The 16,415-nt window shown below is 41.5% G+C and overlaps 1 protein-coding gene across 2 annotated transcripts in view; it reads left to right on the forward strand.

Annotated features, from left to right (window-relative positions):
* Positions 1-1,798: 1,798 nt before the first annotated feature.
* The window catches only part of sema5a (sema domain, seven thrombospondin repeats (type 1 and type 1-like), transmembrane domain (TM) and short cytoplasmic domain, (semaphorin) 5A), a 146,949-nt gene continuing 132,332 nt past the window's right edge, over positions 1,799-16,415 (forward strand). Inside the window, exon 1 of one of the 2 annotated variants that reach the window (XR_015775375.1) lies at positions 1,799-2,349. The gene's annotated coding sequence lies outside the window, so the exon portion shown is untranslated. The remainder of the gene's footprint in view (positions 2,350-16,415) is intronic. The other variant, XM_042510744.2, reaches the window with a different exon arrangement.

The following is a 16,415-nucleotide window of genomic DNA, read 5'->3' on the forward strand; positions in this document are numbered from 1 at the left end:
ATGACACTCTTTGGGCTTTTGGAGCTTTATAGAGGCTGACTTCATTCACCGAAGGATAAACAGGTAATTGAACTGAGGATGTCACTATTAAAATACACAAAGGCACAGAGACACAGCACTGTCGGTCTCTATCTAGCTCCCCACTCTTCACGCACAAACACAAAAACACATCTGACATGACATATATTTACTTTCTAAAAAGCAGTGGTGCCCCCATAAATGTTTCATGGGGGTGGCCACATGGGGCCACTGAAAATATTGAGAGGCACACCAAAAGCAGAAGATATAACTGAATTTCAGGAATTCAATTACGCTGTTTTAGTTTAAAGACTAGTTGAAAACTATAGACTTTTTTACACAGAGATTGTGCTACAAGGCCGCTTCGAAGTCCTTTCTTTATGCTGCCTCTTTATTTTCGCACAGAGCCAAACAATGTCTGCATCATGTCACTCCAGTGTTTTTTATTTTTATTTATTGGTTTATTTGACAGGAACAATGTAGTGAACATAGTAGCAAGTTCCAAAACCATTTATTGATGTGTTGCATATAGGGCCTCTAGCCAAGGCTAGAGGTTGGGTTTTTCTGTGTGTGTGATTACAGATTGACAGGCATGACTTTTAATACAACAGTGTCTGCCTCTAGTGTGACATAACATATGCGTTGGCAGCGCTTTATAAACAATAATAGTGGCATACCCTGGCAATGATAATCAGCTACTGTCCCTGTTTTATGACAGCTGATCTTGTTTTCTACCCATAAAACCAATTTTTATTTAGAAATGTGCGATGACAGTTCAAGAGACTTTAAAAATGTCCATGCCAGTTGTTCTCTCCCCAAAGTTAGCTTAAATTTGAAGCATTAAGTCAATTTTCCACAGCACAAAAAAAAAACCCCAAACCCAGTTTTCCTACCTAAATGTAACATTGGGTGTAACACACCAGAAAAAAGTACACATACTGAAACACATACTCATCTACTGCAGAGCTGTGTACACAGCTCTGTTCTGCTGGCAATGAGAAAGAAGTCTATCGCCTATTTTAGCTGGATTTCTCCTGTTTAAAAAAACCTGTGTACACCTGCTAAATTTGGTGGAAAAGGAGTTTTATTTAGCCCCCTTCCTGACATGCCATGCCAACATGGTTGGTACCAATGGATGCTTTAGATTGTCTAATTTTACATGATACCACTACTTTTGCACTTGCTTAAAATTGGCATACCACAGCCTCTTAAAGGCTGTAATATCACCCTCCAATTCATTTTGCTGGGGGCCAGCAATTGTATTATGAAGGCCATGTACCCCCCCCCCCGCCTACCCTTGGGGCACTGCGAAAAAAGATCAGTTGGAATTGTGGAAGAATACATCTCTCTTAACTGCCTATTTTCTCTGTTAAAATGTTTTTTGCTGTGTGTAGCAGTTACAAAAACACTTCGTCCACAATATTGGACGGCTGGTTCCCGGTGGTCACAGATATGCATGATGGAGTTCAAGCCCCCCTTTCAGGAAAACATCCTCTCTGTTCAAGTGTCCTTGAAGCTAAATCCTTATCATCTCTGACTGTCACGCAGAGCACGGTGTTGAGGATTTGCAGGAGAAAATAAAATAAAATGAAAGTTTTTGGATGTTGACCTCTGCTATTCTGGAATGAAGAATTTAGCTGCTGGAATCAACAGTTCAAAACAGCTCCAACTATCCAAATCTCAGCCATCCCACTTGTAGCGCGCGGTTAGTGGGTTATATTCCTCTCCTCCACCTGCAGGACAGCTGTGCGATGCTGCCACGTTTCTCCTCGCTGCTGGAGTGGACGCGCGAAGTGGGGGCGCACTCCTCAGCCATCAAAACCCAGCTCGTGAGATGCGCAGCTGTGACTGAGAGCAGCATCGGACACATCGCCCACCACCTCCACTCCGGCTTGGCTTTCCGTGCACAAGCTCCGATTGTTTTCACTTGAAGGACAGTTTTGTTTTTGTTTTTTTCCGGCGCATTTGCGTTTTTTTGGGCACCCGCGTCCAGCCCCCAAGAGCGGAGGCACATTGTCTGTGGCGCAGCGCGACAGTGCGGTGTCCGATTACAAACCGTGCGCCGAGGAGCCACCGGCACAGAGCGCTTCTCTGTGGGGCAGAAATAGCACACAGGAGTCCGGAGGGACGAGAGAGAGCTCAGAGGAATCTCTGCAGGGAGAGGGAGTTTTACTGAGGTCGACTTCTGGCAAGAGACGCAGCAGAACGGAGGATATATCATCTTGAGCTCATCTTTATCTTTTGTTTCTCCGTAACACTGACTCTTCTCACCGGGACAAGACAAGCAGCTTCGCTCCCTACTAGATGAACGGGAGTTGGGCACCTCACTTGGTAAGACTAAGAGTATTTTATTATAAAACGCGCACCATTTTTATTTAGATATGTACACATTCAATTTCCAAACGCGAGGTTTTTGTTTATCCCCAATATCGACTTTTACTGTTTGTCATATACTCTATTTTACGGTCATATCATAATTTAGAATAAGTTGAAACATTTTGCGGAATGGAAATGTATGCCATAATCTTGAAGGAGCCGCACAATAATCTACTAATCCAAAATCCCACAGTTAAATAATCAGTTTTACAACTTTTGCATTGTGCTTTGCCATGTCTGACCACTTGGTGGTGCTGGTAGAGTGCAACCATCACCTGTTCCCCCATCATCAGATCCTTATATTTCACAAATTCCCGTCCTCTTTCAATATCTTATGACAATTGATTAGGCTCTGGTATCTTAAGAGAAAAGTCCCAGTAGCACAAGTGTTCTGAATTCACTGCAGCAAGTGCACAAGTACAAGTGTGGAAAATCTGACTGGTCATGATTGTAAAGTAGTCCAGAAAAAAACCCTGTGCTGAAATGTCAGTGCCTTTAAAGCCCCAATGCAAATTGGGAAATATTCATGCTCAGTTCTTAATCGTGTTCAGATTTCAGAATATGATAACAGCAGTGTTTCATCAGTGGCTGTTGTTTCAGCTTTTATATGTGACCTTTAAAGTGTAATTGCTGCTATGTTTAGTTTGAATTCTAATTGCTTTCGGTAAAATAATGACATTGTTTCGAGGAGATGAACACCATCATGTGCCCTTCAAGAGACATGCTGGATGTGTACACTTATATCCATATTTCATGCTGAATGAAAGTAACTACGTGTCAAGTTTCTTTTATTCTGCATATCTCTTTGTTGAGCTTTTCAGACCTTCCAACTCAAACAGAAGGCTTCCCACACAATGCTAGAGCCAGAGCTGAGTCCTTGAAGGTTTCTAAGGTTTGTAAAACTATGAAAAAAAAGTTATTTCACAAATAGCAGAAGAGATTCTCTTGAACTTTCTTTACATTCCAAATGAAACCAGAGTATTTCTCTTACAGAAAAGACTTTTGGACATAGCTTTTGATGCATTTGTCTGTGAGCAGGTTTAGGAAGATTAGACAATGTAAGCGCACAATGTCGAAGCTGTTTTTGTGCTGTAGGTGAAAAACGTGATTGGTGTTGTGGAGGAGATAAAATATGTGGTTCATGTGCTCCTCAGTTACCCTGCGGCTTTGTCCTTGGCTCTTACGGGCCCCTGCAGCAGGTTTAGATGAATGCTAATCTCCAACCCCGATCGTGCAGATTGGTGTACGATTAACTGGACATAATTGGTAACTAAGTCACTTATTCGCCATTGTTTTTGCAAGCCTCAGGCAAGCACCTTTTTAGAGAACATGCAAATTCTTACTCCGATGTCGTGTCCAGAGTATAAAGCACCCAGAGCACTCTGTTCCATTTCACTGGAATTCATATGGGTCGGTGGCTGTTTTGGTCATTCAATCTTTTGGGACTTGAAAGCTGTAGTTCTGATAAACACAGCCAGCTTCTTCTGATCTTATGGCCTCACACCCATGAGGATGCTGTGGCTCATCCATGCTGTCACACTGTTCTTACCAATAGAGGAAAAAAAAAGGACCTTTATCCAGATGGTAGAATTACTTTGGACTCACAGTGTCCAGGCCTTTATTGGACGTCGGATGCCAAAATCCCCCAGGAAAATGGAGGAAAGGAGATGAAAAAGAAATACAAAACTACAGAGAAAGAGAGGGGTGAAAATGCTGAATCAAAGAATCATGGGACATGATGCCTTTTGGCAAAGGTTGCCAGTTTATATTGCAGCTGAAGTGCTGGAGAAACACTGCAAGGAGAAAAAAACACATTAGAGTTGCAACGATTGGTAGATTTCAGACCATTTTGAAGCTAAAAAAAATTCCATGCATTATCTGTTTGCAGCTTCTCTGATGTGAGACTTTGCTCCTTTTTTCAGTTTTTATAGCACTATAAACTGAATATCTGTAGTGTTTGGACTGTCAGTCAGATGGACATTTGAAAATGTCACCTTGGGCTCTTGGATAGACATAAATCATTTCATGAGAAAGTGACTTGGCAACAATTTAAAGTCAATTTTTTATCTTGAATTAGGACTGAGTAATATGAAGAAAATTCAATAAGATATATTTAACCAAATACCTTAATATCAATATTGTGACAAAACTGTAAGATTGGTTCTTTAAGAAATATTGTCACAATGAGATTTTTGCTATATAATTATTAGTTATGTCGATATAATGACTAAGTTACATCACTTTACTGTAATTTAGCTTTTTAAACCTTTAAAACCATCAGATAGGGCTGGGCAATATATCCATTTTATATCAATATCATGATGCAAGATGTATGAGATATGATATGGCCTTAGATTTTGGATATTGTAACATCCTACATGGTTTATTTTGCTGATTTTAAAGGCTAAATTACAGTAAAACTGATGCCATTTTCTGAACATGCCAGACAATTCTCGCTGTTCTATTATTTGTCTTTATCCACTTTGTTATTCTATCCAAATAACTGATGATTACTTGTAAAAAAATTTTGTTGCATAAATGCTTTGTGAAAGTGTCAAAAGTCAGCCCTACAATATTTTTGCAATATTGATGTCACGGTATTAGGCAAAGATGATTTTCTTGATTCTTGATTTCTTCTTCACCTTGCTCTGATATCACAATGTCAATATAATATCCATATATTGTCCAACCTTAGCTAGAATACCAATTCTCTGGCTCTAGCTTTGCAGATGTGAATTTTTGCTGGTTTCCTTCCTATCTTTTACAATGATAAAACAATGATATATCTTTTGGTTTTGGACTGTTGGTTAGACAAAAGTAGAAGATTAAATTTGTCAACTCTGGCTATGGGAAACTGTCATGTGAGATTAATGTACAATGGAAATAATTATTATTTGCAGCCCTAAATAACACAAACATGTGCCCTCCTGCACAGTAGAGTCATAACCCAGCGATGTGCAGCAGATACAGATGAGCCCGCCGTAATGTAAACCAGCCACACATCCCAGCGCCGAGTGAAAAGCAGCATATGATTAGCGTGATTGATATTTGCACTGTGTTGGGAATTTGCCCGAGCACTGACACAGAACACCGGCACAAACACAGCAATTAGTCCCAGCCAGGAGGATTCCATGATGAAAATGACCCTGGCGGCCTCAGCGGGCAGTGTGGTCACTATGGATACCAGTTGAATGACAAGCCCCATTGTTGTCGACCTTTGTGATTCGGCGTCCCCTCGGGGGTCGAGCCCTGTTGGGAGTGAAAGTGGAAGGCATTATCATGCACGTGTAAACCAAACGGCTATTACCCTCTGGCCCCTTGGTGCTCTTTAAGGGCCCTTTGGTTACTTATTTATCTGACACCAGCAAGATGGGGCTTGGGGATAGTTTGTCCCTGTACACACAGCATCACAAAAGATCTGACTTTTTTGGCTGTGAGTTGCATGGAAGCCCTGATTGTACAGATCCTCCTCAACGGATGATTTATTGCTCTTATGCAAGTAAACTTGGAGACTCAAACAATAGCTGAAGTGGTTTGCTGCTCTTCCCCGCTGTGCTTTGTCCTCTCAACTACCACAAGCTATTTATACATCACAACCACTTTACCATTATCGCATCCTTCCCTTGTTCATGCTGCCACTTCTGATTTCAAGACTGTAGCTATTGAGGATCATTGCACATTTAAGGAGACGCTGGTTCAAAATATTTATGCAATTTTTTTTTCAGTGGGATTTTGTGCATATTTATTCCAGTAGCAGCGTTTTCAGATACTTTTCTCTCCCTACGTAACAGAGAAAGTTGCCAGGTTGCAAGTAAACAATTCAACCAGATATTTAGTGAGATGGTGCGAGGTTGCCATGGCTACTTCAAGGTTTCCTGCAGGGGATTTTAGTGCCCCGTCCCTCACAAAAGAACAGAAAATGTTGGCAAAAATGAAAGTTTATCATCCGTGGCACTTCTGTTCTCTAAAGGCCAAAGTGTCGCGACAGTTGCCATAGAGATTGTGAGGAAGCGATCAAGTGGGATGCACAATGCGACCCAGCAGCATCTGTTGTTTATCCTCACAAAAGTCTGTATGTCATAGAGATAAAACAGAGTAACATCTCTTTCCGTCAAGGTCAGCTCTGAAAGGTTTGTTGCTCGCGCTGTGGCATTATTTCAAAAACACACATTGTGAGTTTCATTTCCTGCCAGGAACATAACAATGTGATGCCACACAGCTGGAGTCAAGTGATTTGAAGTGAAAATACACTGCATGCACATACAAAGTGAGGACAAATTCCAGAAAAAGACTAGAAATGAAGTGATAGAAAGTGTAGAAACACACATACGCAGCAGTTCTCTGATGGGACAGATTCTTGTAAAGCAGGCACGAGGAAGCTGTGATAATTTCACACTGCATGCTAAACAGCCAAAACAGCAGCACTGGAGCAGGTGTAGGGAATAATTTGAGTTCACGGTGCGGTAGTGAAACAAAGGCAAGCGATATGTGATCTTGGATGCGCTATTACTTGTGCTGCTTGGATCCCAAGAATAAATGTGGTTTGAGTAAAACATCTAGTTTCATGTCCACACGTCAAAGGGAATTAGCAGCGGCAAAGCAGCCTTCACTCTCTGCCACTGTTACACTACATTAGCTCTGTCCCTCGCTCCGCTACAACCTCAAAACCCCACTCAAATAGCAGAGGAATCTGTCTTTTAACCACCAGTACAGGAAGAAGAGGGAGACTCTATTTGGGTCACGATTAAATAATCCCCAAAGCCTCTTTTTCACTGGGGATCAAGCCAAGAGGATGTTTGAAAGGTTAAACAGAGATGGATCCAAACTTCTGTGACAACAGGAGAAGCGATTATTGTAAACTTATTTAAGTTTGGAGTTTGTTGTATTACTGAGGCGAGGCAGAGTGCAGTCGAGGAGAGGAGAAGAAGTGAGAAGAGAGAGAGGTGTAATGAGTCAGGGGGGAAAAGAGGTGAAAAGAAGGATTTTAAAATGAGAGATCGAGGATGAGAGAGTGAAGAGGCTTTGCTGGTCTTTGTTTATTGACTGAATGAGCGCCACAGGGCCATTTGAAGGGTGAAATGAGTCATGAGTTGTCACCAAACACACGCAGAGAGAAACACACACTTTTTTCCCCCCTCTCTGGGCCGTCACCCAGCTGTATTTCTCTGGAAGATGAATGACTTTGAAGCATGAATGAGAGGATCATTTGATAGCAGCGCTCGGCTCGTATATTTCTCTTTTATAGGAGCTTCTTCTTTCGGGCTTCGGCTTGTACCTCTGAGGTGAGAGCAGACTGGACTGCCTCCTGCGAGACTTTGACACTCATCGCCATGTATAGTCGCGGCTACATTTGCAGCCTGTCTAAAGCAGGTGTCTAGATCTGCGCTTTCTGCGTGTTTACTCGTTTGTCAATGTTTTGCCATGTGTTTTTTATATCAGCGGGAGGTAATGTAGCTGTAAGTCTTTCGTGGGTTTGAGTTTTTTTGCCCCTCATGGGACGTGCATCGTGGCGTCTTATCTTTATAGAGCATATCATTATACGATAAGAAGCTCTTTTGATGTGATGTGTTTAGAAGTATCAGAGCTTCATCTATCGCACCGCTGCAAACAGCCAGAGAAGCTCTAATTTGATCAATGAGAGGGTATAAATGCAGAAAATCCTTTAATCTTCAGCAAATGAAAACATTTATCTCTACTTTGAAATCATTACGAAGGGCTAATCAGAGCAATATCCTCGAAAAAAAGAGAGAAATATTCAAGTTGCAAGAGGATGCTTCCCTCAGCAGATGAATGAGAAAATTACAGAGCGCGCTGCATTCTTTTTATCCGACCTTATATGAAAGTTTACGATAACATCTAAGAGATAACAGCTTGTAGTTCGGCCACGCAGGGAAAAAAATGGGAGCGGAAGAGAGATACAGAGAGAGATTTGAGGAGAGATATAAGGAGAGGAAGGGAGATGGAGGTGAAAAGATAAGAACTTAAATTTCCCAGACAAAGAGGGGCGGCGCCTGCTTTTTGAATAGAAAAAGAAAAGAAAAAAGAAAGAGGAATTATGCAGAGATGGAATCTGAGATACGAGGATTGACGAGCAGACAGGCCGGGCCGAGAAGGTTTGAAGGAAACCGTTAAATATACAAGGAGGAGTTTCTCTCAAGAGGCGCCGGTCTAGTCGGTCCCCAGATGAATCCGTCTGTTGGATTCATCTGTCAGTGCCAGGGGTCCTTAGAGAGGGATGGACAGACAGACAGGACAGGACAGGACAGGGAAGAGAAAAGTAGGCACAGGCAGAAAGAGTAGGGAAGACAGGAGAGGAGAAGGGAGAATTGACAGAAAAGAGGAAAAACATGTTGAAGAGAAAATGAAGGCGCAGTTTCCGCCAGGGATGTCTTTCTCACTTTTCTGTTTGCCTTAGAATCTGTCTCCAACCAATGTCCTCTTACTGTCAACACACGGAAATTCAAATTTTGTTGCCACCAAAGTTCTAAAGCGCCCTACCTTGGACTCAAAGCAAATATTTGGAGCTTTTTTTTGCCCTGAGTTTCACCTCTTAGCAGTCATTGAAAGTAACTGATTACGTTTCAGTTTTTAAAATACTTGTACCATACTCTAGTTTTTCCTTTCAAAGATACTTTATACTTCTATACACTGCACATCAAACAAAAATACATACTGCAGCAGTTTACAGGTTACGTTTCAGGTTCAGATATTAGATAAAAAAAACATGTCATGTCCTTTTATAAATACAAAAATGGTGCAAGAAATAAACCAGCCGTTCCCTTTTGCCTTGTGACTCCTCACAAACTGGGACTCCTTGTTATATTTCAAATGTTCCTCTAGTAGTTCTATCAGAGACATTTTCCCCTAATGCTGCATTCCCACTGCATGGTGCAGCACGTCTCTACTCAACTTGACCCAATCTTTGTTAGTTTTTCCTAAAAAAAAGGTGTAGATAGTTTCTTGTGCTTCTTTTGGTACATGTGCTGAGCCGATACTAAAAGGTAGAGTTAAAACACTGCAGACTGCTCAGACAGAATCATCGCTAGAGTTGTCAGTTGCCCAGTGTGACATCCTGTGTAAATCCCCCATTTTTAAATAGCCAAGCTACCATCAGTAGTGACCGCAATTTTTTAATTAGGTCGACCAAGATTTAAAAAAAAAATAGCAGCCTGAAAAACTACACTACAATTGGGAAAGTGCAGACTTTGTTGCAGATAAAAGGATTCAGAGGGTGTCACATTAAAGATGATGTCATGTCAGTTTACTGTGGTGTTGATGTGGGTATCAGCTGAGAATCCTTCCTACACTGAGGGGGTACTTTCCACAGTGGAAAAGGAAATGGAGAAAAAGACCTGGTACCAAAGTGAGTCAAGTCAGCCGAGCCGAACGATGCAGTGTAAATGAGACATACGTTTCTCAGATGGTTTCATTTAGATAATTAGTGGAGGCACAAAAAAGGTTGAGTTATCCACTTTTTCCCAAAAAATGAATTAGAGAATAGTTCAAACACTGCATAGAACTTTGCATACAACTTTTTTTCTTCTTTCCTACACCATTAATCATCTCAAAACTCCTCAGATTTATCAAGGGACTCTTTGGAGGGGCCCGACTCCAAGCTTGGAAGACAACAGGACTAAAATACCAAAGTATTTATAAAGAACTTAAAAGCAACTCCAATATATCAGTCACAAGGGCCACAGCATATTTTGCTCAAAATACTCACAATATTGTACTTTTATTTAGTACAATGCTACTTTCAATTGAGTATTTTCATGTTGTACTGGTGCTTTTAGAGCTTTTTCAACACCACTCTTCTATTGCAGGAAGTTGTTTGGGCACTACACAAGCACTTCCACTTCCTCTGCATTATTTTTTTCATGTAAAATAATAAAACAATAAGTGTAAAAATAATAGTCAAGAAAAAAAACATGTTTTTTTCCACAGGTAATATTCTCCTTAAAACTTTCTAGAACTGAACATCAGTCAAGAAAAGCAAAGTCTCAAGTTTCTAACAATGACCCAAAATGTGATTTTAAGAAGGTTCCGCAATAGAAATGCAGCAGTTTAAATAGTAGCTCATTGAAGGACTTCATTGTATATCTGAAACCAAAGCTATGCCCTTGACAGAAAGGCAAAGAAAAAAAGTGAGGAACACGTAAGAAAACACAGTCGTGTGGTCTTTCCTTCACACACACACACAAAACACCACATGTTTTTGTTTTCCAAAAACACAGCACACACTCCAGACATGAGACTCTCATGAGTCATGCCTCTCGCTGCTCTGCGTATAATGTGAATGTGTAGTCTACGCCGTTTGGTAGACACAATGCTGCCTCAGTTCTGAAGGTGAAACCACACAGAGGATGTGTGGTCTGATCTAAACCACCAGCAGTGAATAACAAACCACTTATTATTCCTCCTGAATAACATCTCATTCTTCCTTGAATAAACCATCGGGAAGAATGAGCCCTCAGTTAGAAACCTGCCTGGCTGCCTGCCAGTGGCAAACACCTTATTTTCTTGATTGCACACTTACAGTATGCTAAACTGAGTTGACTTTGACTCTTTTAAGCTCTTTGCACATGAAGAAGTGGTCATATGGAGTTAAATACTATTGTACACAAGTGGGAGTTTGGTTTCAAGGGATATTTTGTTATGGAACATTAAGTCTGTTAAAAGTCTAGCCAGGTACTGGGCCTCGGCGATAAGGATATCAGTTGCTGGAAAAGACAATGGAGTAATTCTAGAGGTATTGCCAGGAGTGTCCTTTTTTTTGCATACTTAGTGTTGGTTGGCTAATACAGTGGTGTGATTATACTGTTCATGAAATAGGAGATTGTTTCTATTCTACTGCTCTGACTCTATTGTCTTCTCCCTGAAAAGTGAGTTACGTTCAAGTGCTGCGCTGACTCTCTGCCTGCCTGCGCTTCTCCCTGCCCTGTTGGGACTTAAGTGGATTGTTTAAAGATTCTCTGGGATGTGTTTTTTCTCTGCCTGCTCTGTCTGGAATAGAAAACTCAAATACAAATAAACACCAAAGCGCCTAAAAACACACATTCCAGTGTACACACACACTCACACACACACACACACACACACACACACACACACACGTTCGGTGGTTGTGTTGCCTTAACAGAGGAGCTTTAAACTTTGCAGAATCGTAGAATGCAGACTGGGATTTGGAGGAAGAGGCGGTCAGATAGACAGAAACATGATATCAATAAATAAATTCCCAAGAATAACAGCTACAGTGAGTCAAAAATATCCCTGTGTTCAAATATGACAGCATTAAAGGGATACCTTACCGATTTCCAACCAGCTTTGTATCAAAACAGTGTGGGTAGTATGTGTAAATGAACTTTGGTAAACTTTCCTCCATCTTATCATTGCTTAGATCTCCCTCCTCCTCTGTGGCAAAACTCCACAGGATGACGCCAGTTGATGCTAAAAACGTCATCTGGTAGAGTTTCGCTGGCTCTACTGGGCTGTTGAAAGATTTTAATTTTCATTGTAAATGCATATCGATTCCAACTATCTGTTATCAGTCTCATTAACTCTGGTATAATCTGTATCGGTTTTGGCCCTGAAAAAAACAATATTGGTCGACCCCGAGAATATACTTCAAGATTACATCACTACGTTGTTTCTGTGGTCATGAAGAACCAATTTTTAAAAGTACTTGCATCTTTCTATGCCATAGACACTCTTTCATTAAAAGGCCACCTTTCCAGCAGTAAAACACTTTTTAATGTTTCACATGCAGCTCTGCTCTCAGGTGCATGTGTCAGGCCTCTGGGGGTCAGCAGGGTGACTGAGAGGAACGGATCTAGTTTCACTTTCTCAGAGATGAGGCTGCCCTCATTGGCTGACCTCAGCCTGACCAGACATGACCCCCAAATTCACTGCGGCTGCCCTTTCACAAGAGCTACAGGTGTGCAAGAAAGGTGCAGGAAAGCACTCGACTGGAGACAGAAAGAAGAAAGGACTATTCCATTTTTTGCTTAATGAGGATATGCCGAGATCAGCTTACTCAAATCAGTTTAAATGAAGGATAAAATGGATTTTGTTGCAGGAAACCTTTGCAGTTGTTTTTCACTCAAGTTGTTGCAGAACTCTTTAGACAGGCGCAGCGAGGGAGGAACTCCTACGCAGCGGATAAATTTCCCCTGGACTTGCCCTACCACAACACTTTGTTGCAGTGCTCTTGTTGTCATTAAAAATAGACCTCTGCCCTTCCGAAGCAAGGGCCCCGTAGCATCCTGATCTATTTTGTGCTCCACGCTGTTCCCCAAAGGCTTTCTGGGTAGAAAAGTACTCCCTTCTCTGCAGCAGTTAAGGGCAAAAGGGGATTCTTTCCTGCAGGGTCGACGTCTTTTTATTGACTTAAGAAAAAGCACACAAAAAGGAGTTGTATTTCACACTGTGAAGAGGAAACTGTTGCTAGAGACCATCAAGCAGCTGATACTCGGGAGGTAATTGTGCGAGTAAAGATTTTTGCTTGTTTTATATGCCTCTGTTGGTGTTACTAAAAAACCTAAAATTTGTAGCTGGTGATCCACAAACCATCCAAAATATTTTTTTCCTTCAACCCCCGTCGCAGCTTCCACCCACCCTCTCACTCTGTATAGCATAATATTAGCACAATACTTCATTTATCCCCTGAGGGACGTAATCTTTTTGGCTCACCCTCCCCCTTATAGGGGAAGGTCAGAGTGCAGGGGCAGCTGGATCTGCGAGGGATGCAGTAACTTACTCAAGGACTCTAAAAAACCCTCGTGTTTAGTTTTACGGTCAGTGTTGTGTCCTAATAGGCATGAAACAACAGTGGTTTCGGCTTCCTGGAACTGTTTCAGTCCCACAGGCGGTGGCAGGTCTCTCTGCTACACACAGTGAGACATGTCATTGTCCTCAATGCTTCACACCCACTCTGCCTCCCTCTGGGCCCCATATATCATAATTAACCCTTTTCTGCTTCTTCATAGTCTAAAAAAGAATATTTTTCAAGTAATTGCATACGAGCACATGTGTGATTTCTCACACTCTTAGATGTTCAGAGTTCATCAATTCAAGCTGAGGCAATTATAGTAATTGGCAGGTTACAGTCACTCTGTCTCATCTTTGATTCTCACTCTAAAGCGCTTCTCATCCTCTTTCACAGTTTGGATCGCTGACACTAAGACTTCTCCCTGAACTAGTCGCTTTTCAGGAGCAGCAAAGGACTTTTAGGTGTTGGTGAAATTATATAAAAAGCAGAAAAGCGAAAAAAAAATGTTCCTACCACAAATGATCTTGATCAATCATTATATTTAGCCGCAGAGCATGAGGAGGGAACGGATGTTAATTGTAGTGTATGGTCGCATAATTTAAAGCTTTTGTTGTGTAGCAGTGGTAGTACCTAAAAGAAACAATTACACAAATTACGCCGTTACTTCTGCCTCAGCGGCCGGACTGTAATTTAACCACATGTCTGATTCTGCGTCTGCCCCCACACACTCTGCCACTCAAAATGACCTGTTTCTCCCCTCTCTTCTCTCTCTTTGCAAGCATCTTTCACACACTCTCCGCATATGGAGGAATGCGACATGACGGGTTGATTAATGCAGATCATCCAGCTGAATCATTCCCCTGAGAACAGAACGCTTTCACACATATTAGATACATATTTCTACAACTGCAACAACGCTCACACAGGAAACAATATATTCTTGAGATGAATATGCAGCAATGGCAGGATAACAAAAGGTTGACTGGGTCAAAGATGGACGTCCATGGCGAGTTGGGATGTTAAGAAGTAGTAGAGATGGAGTTGAGCGCACCTGGAGGCCACATGTGCGTCACCCTGTCTGCCCCACACCCGGCTTGGAAAACTCCATTGTCATCATTATAGCAAAGGGTGGAGGGGATCATTAAGTCATTATTTATGTGCTTTCTGCTGTTTTATCACCTCCAGACACAGTCTCACTATGCAGACACCCACACTCACAGCCCCAGAAGAATAACATAATTGTATGAGGCAGCCAGGGGGTCCTGTCTAATAGAAAAAATGCAGGCATTAACAGTCTGAGCCAGCTGCAGAAACGACTAACCCAACTTTTTTTTGTCTCCTGTTAGGCTCGTTTACACCTAGTGTTGTTTATGTTTATTTATGCTCCCACAATGGACCTCAACTTCCAGATTTTCTCCAGGTTTAGGCATGAGGTAGCAGAGTTTTTACAGGCAATTTCCTCTTTACAATACCAGTAGTTGCTTGATGAAGCCAGATAAAAAAAAAAAAAAAACCCAGAGCACTTTAAACTCCCTCTCACACAATTTTGGCTTCTTTCCGGCATATAAAAGCAGCAAGGTTTGTTAAAAGTATTTTTTATGTGTGAACTGGTTTGTTTCAGTCTGCCTTTTCTTGTTAGAGGGTGAGTTTGAATCAATTTTCACCTGTTTTGTCATCATTTCACACAGTGATGGACAATTACAGTTGTATGATTGCAGTTTACATAAAACAACAACAAAAAAAGCATAGCGTGTTGGTCAAAACAGAGACATATGGGATAGAGTCGGGCTAAAACAAATAAAAGACATGGGGCATTGCAATAGAATTAGATGTTAAACAGACCTGCCCTGTGTTGCACCTGGAGCTGTGGCTCCTGTGAAAGGCCATGTAGAGTCAGCTCTCTGAATACCGCAGTCCCCGGTGTTTCCCCTCCCTTTACTTTGAAAGGGGGGGACTGTTGCTTTTCCAGCTGTGCCTGTCCACCTCAGCCTGAATCTGTTCCCCTGTTGTTTTCATGTCCTGATTCAATTACCTCTGTGGGACCACTTTCCTGACACATGACATACACTCACCGGCCTTGAGATGTAAGGAATTGCAGTTTTATGGCCATGGTAGGATTATGAGACAATGGGCACCTGGGCACAGACATACAAAAGGCCCCACCACCTCTCCTACATAAGAGCAAGACATGCAAATTTTGTGCTGGTTTGGCATCTTTTTGTTTTAGTTTTGTATCTTTGTCAGCATTTTTGTGGTTTCGTTTCTCTTTGTGGTAATTTTGTGTGTCCTTGTACTTGTTGTGTGTCTTTTGGTTCCATTTTGTGTCTGTTACGGGTAAATTTGTATCCTTTGTTTTTTTGTTGTTTTTTTTTATTGCAGTTGGTCTGTGCCTCTTTGTAGTTCCTTTGCAACTCCTTGTTGTCATTTTATGTCTATTTGAAGTTGTTTGTGTCTCTATGGAGTTCCCTTGAATGTCTTTGTTGTCAATTTGTGCCTCTTCAGGTCAGTTTGTGTGTCTTGAGGTATATTTGTGTCTTTTTTAGGCATTTTATGACTCCTTTTGGTTCTTGTGCATGTGTCATGTCTGTGTTCATTTTATGTCTCTTTGAAGTCATTTTGTGCCTCTTTGTAGTTCCTTTGGATTTCTTTATAATCATTTTATATCAATTTAACTGTGTCTTTTTGAAGTTTTTTGCATACCTCTGTGGTCATTTTATGTCTCTTTGGAGTTGTTTTGTGCATCTTTGTTCCTTTGCATCTCTCTGTAGTCATTTGGTGCCAATTTATATCTCTTTGAGGTTTATTTGTAGCTTTTTTTGGTTGTTTTGTGTCTCTTTGTAGTTCATTTCTATCTCTATGTGGTCATTTTGAGTTTCCTACTGGACAATACATGTTAATTTAAGTGACGTTTTGCAGGTGAAGGTCAGGGGACCCTGACACTTTGGGCCCCCTATACCTCTGCCCCGGTGGCCCCATTCAGTAATCCATCAATATTTATGGCATGCGTTATTCATGAAGACCCTGGCCACTCTTCATAGCAAAGCTGCACTCTCCAACCTCCTTCCTCTGAAGTGCCTCTAAACTCCTCAGCCTTTTTCTGTCTTTCCATCTTCTATTAATCCTCTCCATTCTCCTCCTTACTCACCGCTCCTTTTGTTCCTGCCTAACCTCTTTAACACCCCTCTCCTTTTTCCTCCAACCTCCTCTATCCAAGACTGTCCCTTAATTTCATCTCATCCAACCTCTTACTCTT

Source organism: Plectropomus leopardus, chromosome 21 (genome assembly GCF_026936395.1).
Source record: "Plectropomus leopardus strain MGB_pleo_1.0 chromosome 21, ASM2693639v1, whole genome shotgun sequence".
In the NCBI taxonomy this organism is placed as follows: Eukaryota; Metazoa; Chordata; class Actinopteri; order Perciformes; family Serranidae; genus Plectropomus; species Plectropomus leopardus.